At 35.9% G+C, this 14,613-nt stretch overlaps 1 protein-coding gene across 1 annotated transcript in view; it reads right to left on the bottom strand.

Moving 5' to 3' along the window:
• LOC134225109 (octopamine receptor beta-2R-like) overlaps positions 1-14,613 on the bottom strand; it is a 263,835-nt gene that overhangs the window by 22,022 nt on the left and 227,200 nt on the right. The window lies entirely within an intron of this gene.

Here is a 14,613-nt window from a genome sequence, read left to right on the forward strand (position 1 = left end):
AGTCCTTGCACTTCTAATTTTGACTTTTCAAAGTGAGAAGTGAGTAATGCGGAGTGAAGAGTGAATAATGAGGAGTGGAGAGTGAGTAATGAGCAGTAAGAAGCAAGAAGTGAGACGTCTCGCTTCTTACTTAACACTCCTTATTTCTCGCTTCCACTTCTATTTGTGAAAACAGAGAAGTGCGAAATAAGATGTCAGAAATGAGAAGCGAGAAATGATGAGTGAGAAGTCAAAAGTGAAACTTCTCACTTCTCATTTCTCACTCCTCATATATTACTTCTCACTACTGTCTACTAGTGCGAAGTGAGAAATGATGAGTAAGATTGAAAGAAGTGAGAAATGATGAGTGATAAATAATAAAAGAGACGCCTCACTTTTCACTTCTCACTGCTATGAAACGTGAGAATTGCGTAATGAGAAGTAAGTAATAATTAGTGATAATTAGAACGTCCTACTTCTCACACTTTATTATTCAACTCTCACTGTGAAAAATGAGAAGACGTCTCACTTCTCATTCCTCGTACCTCCTCCCAATTATCACTGTGAAAAGTGAGTAGTGCGAAGTAAGAAGTGAGACGTGTCGCAACTCACACCGCATGTGATAAATGACTAATAAGAAGTGAACAGTCTCCCTTCTCATTTCTCACTCATCATTTCTCACTTCTCACTACGAAAAGTGAGAAATGATGAGTGAGAAGTAAGACATCTTACTACTCACTTCTTATTACTCAATTATCACTGTGAAAAGTGACAAGATTGATGTGAGTTGCGACACGTCTCTCTTCTCATTTCTCACTACTAACTTTTCGCAGTGAAAAGTGAGAAGTGAGATACGAGGAGTAAGAAGAGAGACTAAATGTTCACAGTGAGAATTGAGTAATAAGATAAGACGTTTTGATTCTCACTCATCATTTCTCTCTTCACACTACGCAATTCTCACTTTTCATAGTGAGAAGTTGTCCATTTAAATATCAATCGTTAATCCTTTTCGAATGTCTTCATTTCTGAAGTGTGCACAGTGAAGAAGCTTAAGGGATATATCTCCTGTACCAGCTAATAAAACCCTCGGAAATGGCTTTATTTTCGAAGTTTTGCAAAGCCAAATTAGAAACTTGGCAATGAGCTGGTTCAGTTACCCTATGTTGGCAGCGGATTGTACTGTTTCAAAATAAGATTTTTATCCAAACGTATCCGTAGAGTTACCATAGCAAGCGACATTCGTGGCTAGACTACTGTGCGGAGAAATCGACTCTCCTCGGTTGCTCGGGCTACTGGATATTCGTGCCATTCAACGACCTCTTCGACAACGATCACTACTGCAGGATCGATTTCATCGTACGTTCTTTGGGCACAACGAACCAGTCTCTGCAATGATCAGGACATTTACAATGGTTGAGTCAAAAATTTTGCGAAGCACCCGAACGTTTTAAAAATAGGGTGAAGAGGTCACTATTATTGTAACCGTTAGTTTTAGTTTCATTCATTAAGACTAAGCTGTCAGATGAATTATAATTAAATAAATAAATAAATGATATACAATAAACTATTCTATCTTTGAAAAATCTACAGCTGCAAAAAATATTCTATTCGTTACTCAAAGGTGAAGGTGAAAAACCACCGCAATGTAGTTCTGGGATATTCTGGGTTATCCAAACTTTTCTTGATTTCAGGACTTGAGATATACATCTGCTTAGAAGCTTTTTCGGTACTCCAACCTTCGTTATCCATTCAATTATATCCATTACATCTCCAAAGAGGTCAACAGATATCGTAAGATCGTTTTGAGATATTCTGCGTCATCCAAACTGTCCTTGGGGTTGGAACTTGAAATCTACAGCTGCATGGAATCCGTTTTACAGAGTTCAAAGCATATGCATTTAATTATATTCATAACTCCACCTGGGAAGTCAACCGTTTTGATGACCCAGGATATCCCAAACCTAGGGGAAGTCGACAAACATCGTAAGATAGTTTTGGGGTATACTGGTTCATCCAAACTGTCCTTGAGTTCTGGACTTGAGATCTACAACTTTTTTTTTATTCTTTAGTTTTGTGATTCTTCATATGGAAAAGGTTCATCACAAGATCTACGGCTAGTTAGAAGCTATTTTTGGTACTCAATACTTCAAAATGCATTTCATTATATTCGGAACATTCTGGGTCATCCAAAATGTCCTTGAGTTCGGGACTACAAATCTACTGTTGCTAAGAAATATTTGATTGAAGTTGCCATATGCATGTGAATAAATATTGGAACTTTGAGTGACGAAAAACACAAGTAAATAATTTCGCCTTTTCGGTAAAAGAAAGCTATTATAGAGCTAGAGTATAGGGTTTCTTACCCCATTCCCGGCCTAACATGCATGCGACTGCATTATTTAATTGATATTTATGACAGGAAGCAACTTTTCCTAAATTTCGTGTGCCGTGCAATACTGCAATGGGGTTCACTTCTGCTTAAAAATAGCTTTTCTTGGTGAAAATCGTTTGAAAAAGCTTTTATTTGATTTAAATTAACGAGGTCCAGCACTAATTTCAGTCATAGCGATTTCATTTCCGGCCCACTTCCAAACCGGTTCCCGGCCTAAGCAAAATTTCGCTCAATCTCTCAACACCTTACTCTCATTCTCTCTCGGGACGGTAGAAAATGCGACGTAAACAAAAATAAGCACGTTCAACGCTGACATGATGCCAGACGGTATTATTTATAATAATTTTTATTTGGTTGAAAAGATATATTCACTCATCCAAATTACTTCCAAACGCTTAAAAACTATATTTTTGTCACTTTTTGAAATAGAGAGAGAGAGAGAATAACAAATAACATGATACGGTCAACTAATTAGATAGTTTTCCTATGAACGTTGAAGGATTTTGTTCATACTAAAAAAGACTCCTGGCCTTCTGGCAGCACGGTGCGGCTAGAAGTTCTTAGGCCGAGGTGAATTTTTGTTCGATTTGAGGATACATTTTTAAATGTATTCCAATATGTTTATATTAGTTTTAGTGAAACAAACTAATGAAAAAGATTAAAGTGCGTGAGTTTAGAATTATTGTGTGGTGATAAACAGCTTCCAGCAATGATTATATCGAGAACTGTGACGAGTTTCAGGTAGGTGTTTACATGAAAACACCGTTTTGTAAAAGTGGAAAGATTCACTCCGGCTCAGTGGTGTAGCAACGGAGAGTGATTGTTCGGAATGCACATTTTTATTTTCTATAATTGGATCAATTAGGAGTGAAATAAATGGTTGAAAAATATTTAGTATTGTGCGATATAAATGGGAGACTTTTTTAAAATTATCAACCATAAACCTACGGCTTCCAAAAAGTGTAAATCCTTAGTTTTCTGTGCAGTGTGCCGGGAATCGGGTCCACAGGCCCAAGTAGTGATTTACCCTATGTGCACGAAAAAAACCAGTGTCGTGGTTGTAGATCGCATGTTTTGGACTCAAGGGCGGTTTGCTCGACTGGCTTTCAGTGAAGGACATCATAATCTTAGAAGACACCATCCTCAAGAAAGGTCCGATATAAAGGAAAAAATAACAGAATCGTAAGTGGCGCGAAACCAAACGCAAATTTATTTATTTGCAACGTTTGGTTTCCGCTCACAATGGAAACGTACGTGTATCGTTTTAGGGGCCGTCCACAAAGTACGTCACGCCTCTAGGGGGGAGGGGGGGTTCAGAGCAGCGTGACGATCCATACAAAAATTTTAGAGGTGTATTACAAAAAGTGTGACGAAGGGGGGAGGGGGGATTGAAAATCGCCGATTTTTGCGTGACGTACTTTATGGATCTTCCCTTATATGGAGCCGGTGGCAAAGTGAGAGGAACTTCAAAAATTAATTACACACTGTCCTTTTCTGGACTTAAACTATTTGTCCAAGAAGAGGTATTGACCGAGAAAAATATTCACCCAGACAAAAGAACTATTTTTGGAGTGAACGATTAAATCTTGATGTGGATAGACGCGTGTGTTCACTCGGAGTTTAGCTTTGTTGTTGTTTTTATCGTGCGCGATATACGATACTGCCGATTAAAATGTCTGGCATAGTCGCTGTGAAAAACACGCTGGCGTTTTTGTTTCCCGACGGTGCCTTTCAACCATCTTTGGCTGATATGGCCCGTTTCGTGAAAACACTGAAAAGTGATAAGCTGTCGATGGAAACAGCGTACAAAATAGCCGATGAGAAATCCGTATTTATACGTTTTAAAAGTGTGGAGGCGATGGAATATGCTTTGCGAAACAACGATGAGATGCTACCGTTTCATTACGCCAATGGAAAGATGGTAACGGTGCATATGAACGTAGCCGGAAGAAATACTCGGTATGTGAGAATTTTTGATCTGCCACCGGAGATTTCGGATTCCGACTTATCATCCGTGATGGCAAGATTCGGCAAAGTTAAACGCGTAGTACGTGAGCGGTTCTCAGCAGAATACGAACTCGATATGTTCACTGGAGTCCATGGCGTTTATTTAGAAATTGATAAGGAGATTCCGGAAATTCTATATTTTCGAAATCTGAAAGGAAGAATTTTCTACCAAGGGTTAAAACCAAAATGCTTCATCTGCAAAGCCGACTCGCATATGCGAAAGTCGTGCCCGGCGGTGCTCGAACGACGGAGCATGTTACAGCGTACGAACAAAGAGCTTGCTGATAATATAGCAAAACAAGCCACAAAGAAGGTAGAAGTTAGTGCTGTTGCAATTGATCCAGTTGCGCACGGCAGTGGAACACAAAAGACCAACAAATTGAAAAAGAATGCGAAAAAAATAATAGCAAAGCGACAACGTTCATCTGGCGCAGAGTGTGCAGATATCGAATCGAAGAGCGCAAACGAACCATCATCGAACGAGAAAACAAGCAGTTCTGTCATCGTTCCGAACGCAACGCCTGAGAGGACGAGGTGTAGAATCCCTTCATATGAATGGATAGAAGACGCAGACGAACGACGGGAGGTGATAGCATACGACAAGATCAGGGGTGGCATTGTGCATCTCGAATCGAATCACTTGATTCGTACGTTTTTGCATTCGTTTCGAAAAAAATGCGGCATTATGTATTTCGTTCGACTTCATTCAGTCGCAGTACAAGATTTCGAATGGTGCTGTACTAGCTCAATCGAGTATGTTCTGTCAAACCAAATGTAAACAGAGAGAATAAGAGATAGCTGTCTCCGTGTTTAGTATGCCGCGCTGGAGAGACAACCTTCAGCGCATGGCGAATGTGAGTAAACAGAGAGAATAAGAGATGTAATTTCATCAGCGTGTAGCATGTTGCTAGTTGGAAAGGCATCCTTCAGGGCATGAATTGGCAGTTAATTTATAAACAAGCAAATTATGCTCAATGACTATAGAAAGCAATATTATTTATTGAGCAGTTTCAACCGATTTAAACATTATGCCTATACGATAAGTTTTGTAAATTGAGATATTGTTACGACTCAAACTTATGTTTATTCGAGTTTATGCCACAGATCCAATTTTGAGCTAAATAATTTAAAGCTATAGAAGGATTCGAGAATAAATTACTTTGTTTCCATGTGATTTAGTTATATGCACTTGGGTCATCTTTTGCGCGTTTTTTTATTTAACTCAACTATTTTTACGCAGATTTTCCCCATAGATTTTTCACGCGGTTTATAAAAAAAAAACGATTTTAGTTGAAGTCGTTTTTACGCGGATTTCGGGATAATTAGAGATTGCATATTGCGTGGAAACTTTAAAAGTAGGTATTCTAATGACATTTTTTCCTTCGAGATACAATAATGAAACATTTATTCTCTTCCCGTAGAGAAATATTAACAAATATAATTGAAAACTTTCAGCAAGAAATTACTCTCGAACAACATTCGAAAGCTATAAAGGTGACGAGTGTTTTTCATTCGAATTGAGTCGTTTTTCAGTGTGCTATCGAGTTTCCATAATGCCAAAACATCTCGTTATTCTTGTACCTCGTCGAGCATACTCGAACGATGAGTCGTTTTCGAGATCGAATCGAAAGCCGTAATGCCAAACATGTTCGACTCGATAGAATTACGTTCGAATCGAGATGCGCAATGCCACCCCAGATTAGCCACGTTTATGAATTTGAATGTGGACGAAATTGAATTTTATATTGATGATTAGATTAAAAGATTGTATTGTATTATTATTGTAATGCATTAGATTTGTGGCTCCGCAAAGTGTTTTGTTGCACGACTGAGCCTTTAAATAAACTACATGGTAAAAAAAAAACCCAGATTAATCCACCTAGCGGTGATGGTGCCTTTCTCGTTCGTTCAAAAGGTTTGGAAAAATTTCAAATAACACCAATATGTGGATTGGTCTTATTTTTCATATTTGTTTATATGCATAAAAAAATTCTCGCCAAACGCAATTTGTTGCAAACAAATCGGATGAGCATAAGAACAAAAAATGGAATTTTTTTAGTAGTTTTAAAATTAGTATTTTAATGCGAGCAAATCGGTTGAGGAAAGGTGCCTGAAAAATGAGGGAAAATTTTTTGTATCGATTTTTTCATAAAAAAAAATGGTATAATTTTCGATCCCATAGTCCGATATGGCCAATTTTCTATAGGAAACAATGGGACAGGATTCTACGTCGAATGCAACTTGTTGTGAGCAAATCGATTGAGGATAAGTGCCCGGAAAATGAGTGACATTTCTTACGCGATTTTTTCGTATGAATTTGTATTTTGGCCATAACTTTCGATCCCATAGTTCGATCTGGCCAATTTCAAATAGGAAACAATGGGACAGGATCTGCATCGAATGCAACTTGTTGCGAGCAAATCGGTTGAGAATAAGTTCCCGAAAAATGAGTGACATTTTTTACGCCATTTTTTTTGTATGAATTTGTATTTTGGCCATAACTTTTGATCCCATAGTCCGATCTTACCAATTTCAAATAGGGAACAATGGGACAGGATTTTGCGTCGAATGCAACTTGTTGCAAACAAATCGGTTGAGGATAAGTGCCCGAAAAATGAGTGACATTTTTACGCGATTTTTTCGTATGAATTTGTGTTTTGGCCATAACTTCTGATCCCATAGTCCGATCTGACCAATTTCAAATAGGAAACAATGGGACAGGATTCTGCGTAGAATGCAACTTGTTGCAAGCAAATCGGTTGAGGATAAGTGCCCGAAAAATGAGTGACATTTTTTGAGTAGTTTTGCGCACACACACACACACACACACACACACACACACACACACACACACACACACACACACACACACACACACACACACACACACACACACACACACACACACACACACACACACACACAGACATCACCTCGATTCGTCGAACTGAGTCGATTGGTATATAACACTATGGGTCTCCGGGCCTTCTATAAAAAGTTTGTTTTTGGAGCGATCATATAGCCTTTACCGTATACTTAGTATACGAGAAAGGCAAAAGAACTATTTTGCTTTTTTGTGCTGGTTCGTTGAGGTTGAATAATGACCTCCGACGGCGACGCGATGGTTTTCCGTTGAAAATGTTACCAATGCCATCGTGCTGCTGTTTCCACTCTGCTGCGTACGCTCTGCGTGAAATTTTGTTTAGACTGAGGATTAGATCCAAACCCGCAAGTTGCTTGATATTGATGTCTGTGCTTGCGATGCATGTACGGGATTGGTTGTTTTACTATTTCTAAATTGTTTTCCAATTTTTAATAATAAATAGTTGAAAATCCGTATTTTTAGAACAATACAATGAAGCGTTGACTCATGCTTGATCGAATGATCCAACAATATTGGAGATCCATCGAGAAACGGCCGAGGTATTAGCGTTCATGGTCTATAATGCAATGGAAAAGTGTACCCCAATATAGAAATAAACTTGTGGAGATGAGCCAGCCTACGGCTGAAATTCTCCTTAATAAAAATACTAAAAAAAAGGGTAAACTTGCTCGTATTTTGGTAAATTTTCATGTAGCCCAAAAAAGTTGCTAACTGCATTTGACCCAGCGATATTTCCGATTTCAACAAACCAGAAACTTGTGTGTCATAAGGAAAAAAAGGCGAATTCGTTGAATATTGAATCAGCAGTGAAAAACTTAATTTGACTTTTATCACTGGAGCCTGAAAATAGAGAGATAAAAAGCAATTAAATAGGGTGCGTATTTGAAATTAAGGCACCCATCTAAGAGCTTTGAAAGTAGAATTCTCAGCATCGAGGGATTTCTGTAAACTAATTTTTGCTGTGTTAAAATTGTCAGATGGAAATCACTTGGTCTTTTTTTTCTGGGTTCTTAGTTGATGATGATGATGATGATGATACTACCATCTATTGTAGCAAGGCACCTGCCGATAGCACTGGCCATATCTGACAAGCGATTTGATCATGATTATACTACTGTTTGTATTTCATTAGACTCCTGTATGAAGGGCCAAAAATGGGTGGGGTGGTTCCATAAGCAGAGACACTTATGCGAATCCACGGGAGGATTATAGAGAATCTCCTTCCAGAAGAAAGTTCGTACATACAATATTATAATATAGCCCTCGTTTCCCAGATTGACCCAATAGATGGGGAGAAGAGCCCGCCCTTTATCCACGAGATGTTAACAATAGGAAGTTGGCGATTCCACTCTTCCTATCCAAATCGCTTCAATCGGGTGCCCTGATGGCTTCGTTTTTTTTTTTGGTATATAATCATATAGTTTCAATATAATTTGCCAAGTATATATAATGGAATTCTCTCACCAAGCTTCCATTCGTATGTCCTGGATGATGGAGGATCTTACTTCAACACTAGCTAGTTTTAGATTTATGCTATCTTCAGAGTATATTTCATTCTGGTTCAAAGATCGAAAAATAGACTTCTTGATTTCTGAAAAGATGAAATAAAAAGACGGATGGCAGTATCATACATAATAGCATGAGCATTTGAATTAAATTGAATGATTAAAAATGAAATTAAAATGAATATGTATATATTCTATACAATACTATAACACACCCTTTTTTTTCTTTTCTCTATATAAACTATACTCATCTTTCGAACACATTTTTTAATTTCGTGATAATCTAAGGATTTATAAACGTAAGTTGCCAAAATCGAATGTAGCCAAAATTGAATATTGCCAAAACGAATTGGGTGGAACTGTGTTTGGAATCTTAGTCGAGTCAAGTACAAGACACTGAAGACGACCACACAGTTGTGGTCGAAATACGTATCTGCAAAGATAACGAAAATTAACTGGTGGAATTAAATGGACAGTAAGGTACACCGGGGCAAGTGGGACCTAAAAAAACGCTAGTTCAGCAAAATCGCTAACGCATACTTAGACAACAGGGTATTTCAGAACATTAACCAGGGATACATCATTATATGCTTCCGTTGTTGAAGTGTAGACGTGTTGGAAGCCATTTATTCAATTACAAAAAGTGTTGGTAGTGAAAGAAATAAATTCACCTGTAGGACCCACTTACCCCTCCAAACGGGGCAAGTGGGACCTATTCTGCTTTATACTATCAAATGAAACTAATTAAAGGAATTTATAATGTTAATATTATTTCTGAGTTGTGGTATTTTCAGATCATGGATGGAGGTTGGTTGTTTGTCGGACTTGTGTTTTACCAACAAGAAAGGGATTATAATGTTATAATGAAAACAAGACAACAGCCGACTCACTGTTCAATTGTCTCTTGTCTTGCTTTCTATTAGCTTACTTTTGTACCAAATGTTTAAAGTGGAAAGGATAAGTAAATCTATATTCACCATTCGAATTAATATTTCCCTGTTTAGAACACGAATTATTACATAAATCAAGATACTTCAAAAGAAAAGTTTTCATTCAGGCAATGCGCAGTGTTCTAAATTTGTAATAGAACGAAATTGCCAATTTATATGTTAAGCACTTTGTGTATCTGAAAATCTGTAAATCTGATGCAAAGTTTAAAAATAACAAAACACGAAACAAAACCTGCTGACCTATTGCAGAATAAATGAGTTATTTGCACTGTAAACGGAAATATATCGTATAGTTATAACCATTGCTCTTTTTCATTCGGGAGATAATTTTAAGAATGTAAAATAAACATATGTTAATGAACTGTAAAATACTTTTTAACAACGAAACCAATGATATCAAACCACATCTGATTCAGATCCATATGATATATGAATGGCAAAGTTATTTTTCACTAGACAAATATCTTAAAGCAGTTAAAATTGTTCTATCGAAAATGTTGTTCAAATATGTCCCACTTGCCCCATGTATGTTAAAACGTAAAGGCAAGTGAAAACTGCAAGTTTTGGCTTTAATTAAAATTTTTAAATCATTTTTGGTGTCACACAATTATTAATTTGCTCAACCTATTCGCTTTCCACATCAATTGAATATTTAGGAACGACTATTCTGTTGGAGATCCATTGAATCAAAAAAAAGTAATAGCTTTTCTCGGGAGTTTTAAGTCATGATCAAACAATAGCATTAGCATGGTTCCTCAAATGGTTTTAATTCCAAATATTTTTGTGTCGGGTGCATTCGTTGATAGTCCTGCTTCATCTTTCTAGAACATTGTTACCATTAAAAACGTTCATCGATTCATCGGCAGCCATAGTACCCACTTACCCCGTATTTTCACTTGCCCCGGGGTACCTTACTTAATTCGTCTTAGACGGTTTAATACATTCCACTAAAAGCTTAATATATTTTTCTAGAAGAAATGTGATGAAATTTAATTTAATTTAATTTAATAAAATTAATATACAGTATATGATGAATATCATGCCGCCGAAATTCTTATAGCTTAGCATATTCAAACCGGAGGTGATGAGTTCATGCTTGGTCTAGCCCAGGGTGTTTTATTTAATGATTAAATTATGAATATCATGAATTTGGTAATAAGAAAACAGTGAATATAAAAATAGATAGTATAAATAAATTGTGTAAATGTAATATAAACAGTTCTTTGAGTTCATTATAATGAGTATACTCCGTTCCATAAAAGTCAGTTTCAGTTAATGTATGATGGATGTACTGTCGTCGGGGTGACAATGGCTCAAATGGGGGTGAAATGGGTCACTGTTTTAAGTACTTGGAATGCTTGTAGAATAGATTGAATGTATCTGATGGCAAGAAGACTAAAATATAAGAGATCGTTTTAAACGGTTTTGCTATCCGACCTGCAGGCTGCCGGTGAGAGCGATGACCCCTCCACATAATGCCATTCTGGTTGACAAAATAAAATCCTGCTAGGGCGCGATCTAAATAATATCTGCCAAATAAATTAAATCAGCAAAACTCGTCAAATGAATAACGAGACTCTGCCACGTACGATTTTATTAATTTAAGAAAATCCTTTCCCCAGCATTCCGAGCACGGATCACATAGCGATTATGAACAATAAGAAACCGAATTATTTGATAACTATATCTTCTACAGATCGATATGGCTGACTAAGTACAATGTTAGCACAATATAGCGCAATTAAGTAATATCTACATAAATCATTGAAAAATATTTTTTGCCTCAGATATTGTAGTGCTGGAGCGTAATTTATTGATGTTCGAAATTTTTAACATAAAGACGAAATTATTGATAATTTAATAATTTAAAAACATTTCCTAAAACAAATTGTGAGCATGTTTGTCAATTGCTAGCAAAAAAATTCTAGAGCTTATTGAGAACTGACGCCATCGTCGATGGTTATTTCGAAAATATTTTAATACCTTGGTATTTTGGTAATCTCAGATCTTAATTTTGTTCATTTGAACATCGCTAGCGTGGGAGAAAAAACGAAATCCCAATTCCCACTGGAAGAAAACAACCTGCTGATGTTCATCATCCTCCTCCCTCAAACACTCCCAAACTATAGCACCTATAGCACCGAATTATACACCGTGCAACGCTACTCGATGAAAACTACTCCCATCCCTCCCATGCACCTGCAAGAGTATGACGACCAAACATCAGCAAGCTCAATAAAGAGTGGTTGTACTCTTTTGTACATGATATGGTTTGTATGTTTAACCATTTTATTGTTAGCTTAAAAAAAGAATAACATGATTCGATCTCACCAAATTTCCCGTCGAAGATTCATACAGATGGCATTTATTATACCGTGATTCACCAAGGATTCATATTCTCACTGAGATCGTTACTTTTTCTCCACTTAGCTTAACAGGACTTCTATTTTATAGGTTATTGTTCAATAGGGAAAAATAAAACAGTTCACAAAATTAAATTTTTCATGAGATGCAAAAATGTCAAACACAAAAAACACTTCTATTCACGGGGAAGCCTACTACGCAACTCCATTTTTTTTCTGGGTTCTTAGTTAGGTTTTTTTGTATTCTCCTACTTCCGATGACGATGCCGACCAAAATTGATTTCAAGAAGGCTTGATCGGAATAGGTCCGAAAGCGATTTCAACATCAAACAAAACTCTCTAGCGTAGGGTTTTACTGGCAGCAAAATAGAATTAGAGAGAAAAGAAGTAGAAAATAGGAAATTGCCAATAAATAAATCAGGGTATTAGCAACAAATAAATATAAAATTTTCACAAATAAATAATGCAAAAATTCCATAAACACTTAAGAACTTTCCACAAAACGAAAATAAATTAGTACTTTTAAAACCAAAAATTGCGCTTAAAGAAAAAGAATTTTCCATAGAGAAATCAAAATGTTCCACGGAAAAATACAAAATTTTTCACAAAATATTTTTTTTCAAAAAATAAATAAATATTTTTCACAGAATAATCAATTAAGGACAATAAAATTTCCTTTAAAAAATATAAAAAAGCAATAAGATTGTTTAAATTTTCCATGAATTTTTAACGCTTTAAAAGAAGGAGTCGTCTATAGGAAAATGTTCAGTTTCATTGGTTTTGATATTTCTTCATGATTATTCTGTGGAAATTTTTAATTTTTTTATGAAATAAAATGTTTAATTTGTGAAAATTTGTTAATTGCTGATATTGATTTATTTGTGGAAATTTTGTATTTTTTCCGTGGAACAATTTGATTTTTTCATGGAAATTTTTTTCTTTTATTATTATTATTTTTGCTTTTAAAAGTGCTTATTAATTTTTGTTCTATGATTCTTTTTGGATTGTTTATGGATATTTAGCATAATTTGTGGAAATTTTATATTTATTTATTGCTCATACCGTGGTTTATTTATTGGCAAGCTTTTTATTTTCTACGAAAATTTTCAAATTTTTCAGGGGTATTTTTAGTGGGTTTTTTATGATCTAGAGTTAAAGCTTATTGACCCAACTAAGGACTGTTCAGTTTATAAAGAGAACACTTTGCATTGCCGATGTTTTTTAAGCCACCAATTTTTTTAGAAATCTTTTTTTTCATTGAATATATTTTCTTACCTTCTAGAAATAAAATCCAATTATCAACGAAACAATTCTAACTCAGCATTTTGCGATATTCATAACAATCTCAATCTATTGGATTTTTAGCAGCTCCAACCATTTATATTCCGTTTTCGGGCTACCAGAGGCTCTACTGTTTCTGGATATTGACAAATCATTGACAGTGTTTTTCTTTTCGATCTTTTCTATGATTTTATTGACATCCCGATTTACATTTTTTATTAGAACTGTCAATTTTACTTATAAAAAATGTGTTGGGTAAATTATGCTTACGCGAAATCCGAGAAGCTTTGACAATAGGCGCCATTTTTTTGGATTTCAACTGTTTTATTTCTTTTTCAAAAATAACAGTTCATTGACAGTGTAATATATTATACGATACAGCAAACTCCATCAAAATTGACCAATATGTTTGTTTTATATCGTTATGTAAAAGTGTCCTGTCAATAAACTGAACAGTCCAGTAGAGGCTCAAAATTACCAACTGACCCACTCCAAACCTGAAATTTTCTTGATCTAAATAGGTCTTAGAGCGATTCCGACTATCATCCGATCCACTGCACAGTTGGATTCGGATCGAATAGCGCATGTTTTTATTATTTGTTAAACCTAACTGAAACTCGGTAAAATTTGAATAGTTTTACTGCTTCATAATTATTTGAACATAGGATACAGAGGCTTACAGAACTCATAAAGAAAGTATTCACTTAGCTTGTGTTTTCAACCCTTGTCTCATGATCACGTTAGATATTTCTGTTTGTTTCATCTGATATTAATAGGCAAACTGTTCCGTTTTCCATCTCACTGAACATTTATTCATCTCATCGCGAATCGAAGAAATTTAGCATCAATTTCGTCGGTCCTGCTTGCTAATATACGTGCTCACTGACGAAAAATCAAAACAGGCTAGATGTACCAGTTGTGCCTATAGCACCAGTTGTCGCACTAGTGCTTTATATGCCAAATGGCCAATCAAATCACCGCAAACCAGTTTCATATCGATAAAGCATTTTCATATGATGCGATAAAACCTTTGATCTCCCCCAAAACAAGCAAAGCATAATTGTAAAAATTGATTTTGCTTAATTTTTGACGTCTTTTGCACCAGTTGTCGCACTAGTGGTCCCTATTTGGCCATAAGAAAACAATGGGATTTGCCAAATAAGGAACCAAAATTAAGAATAGTGCCACAACTGGTGCTTGCGTTCCTATTATGGATTAATTAATTTTGATGATTATAACAAATTTTATTGTG

The sequence above is a fragment of the Armigeres subalbatus genome, chromosome 1, assembly GCF_024139115.2.
Source record: "Armigeres subalbatus isolate Guangzhou_Male chromosome 1, GZ_Asu_2, whole genome shotgun sequence".
NCBI classification, from domain to species: domain Eukaryota; kingdom Metazoa; phylum Arthropoda; class Insecta; order Diptera; family Culicidae; genus Armigeres; species Armigeres subalbatus.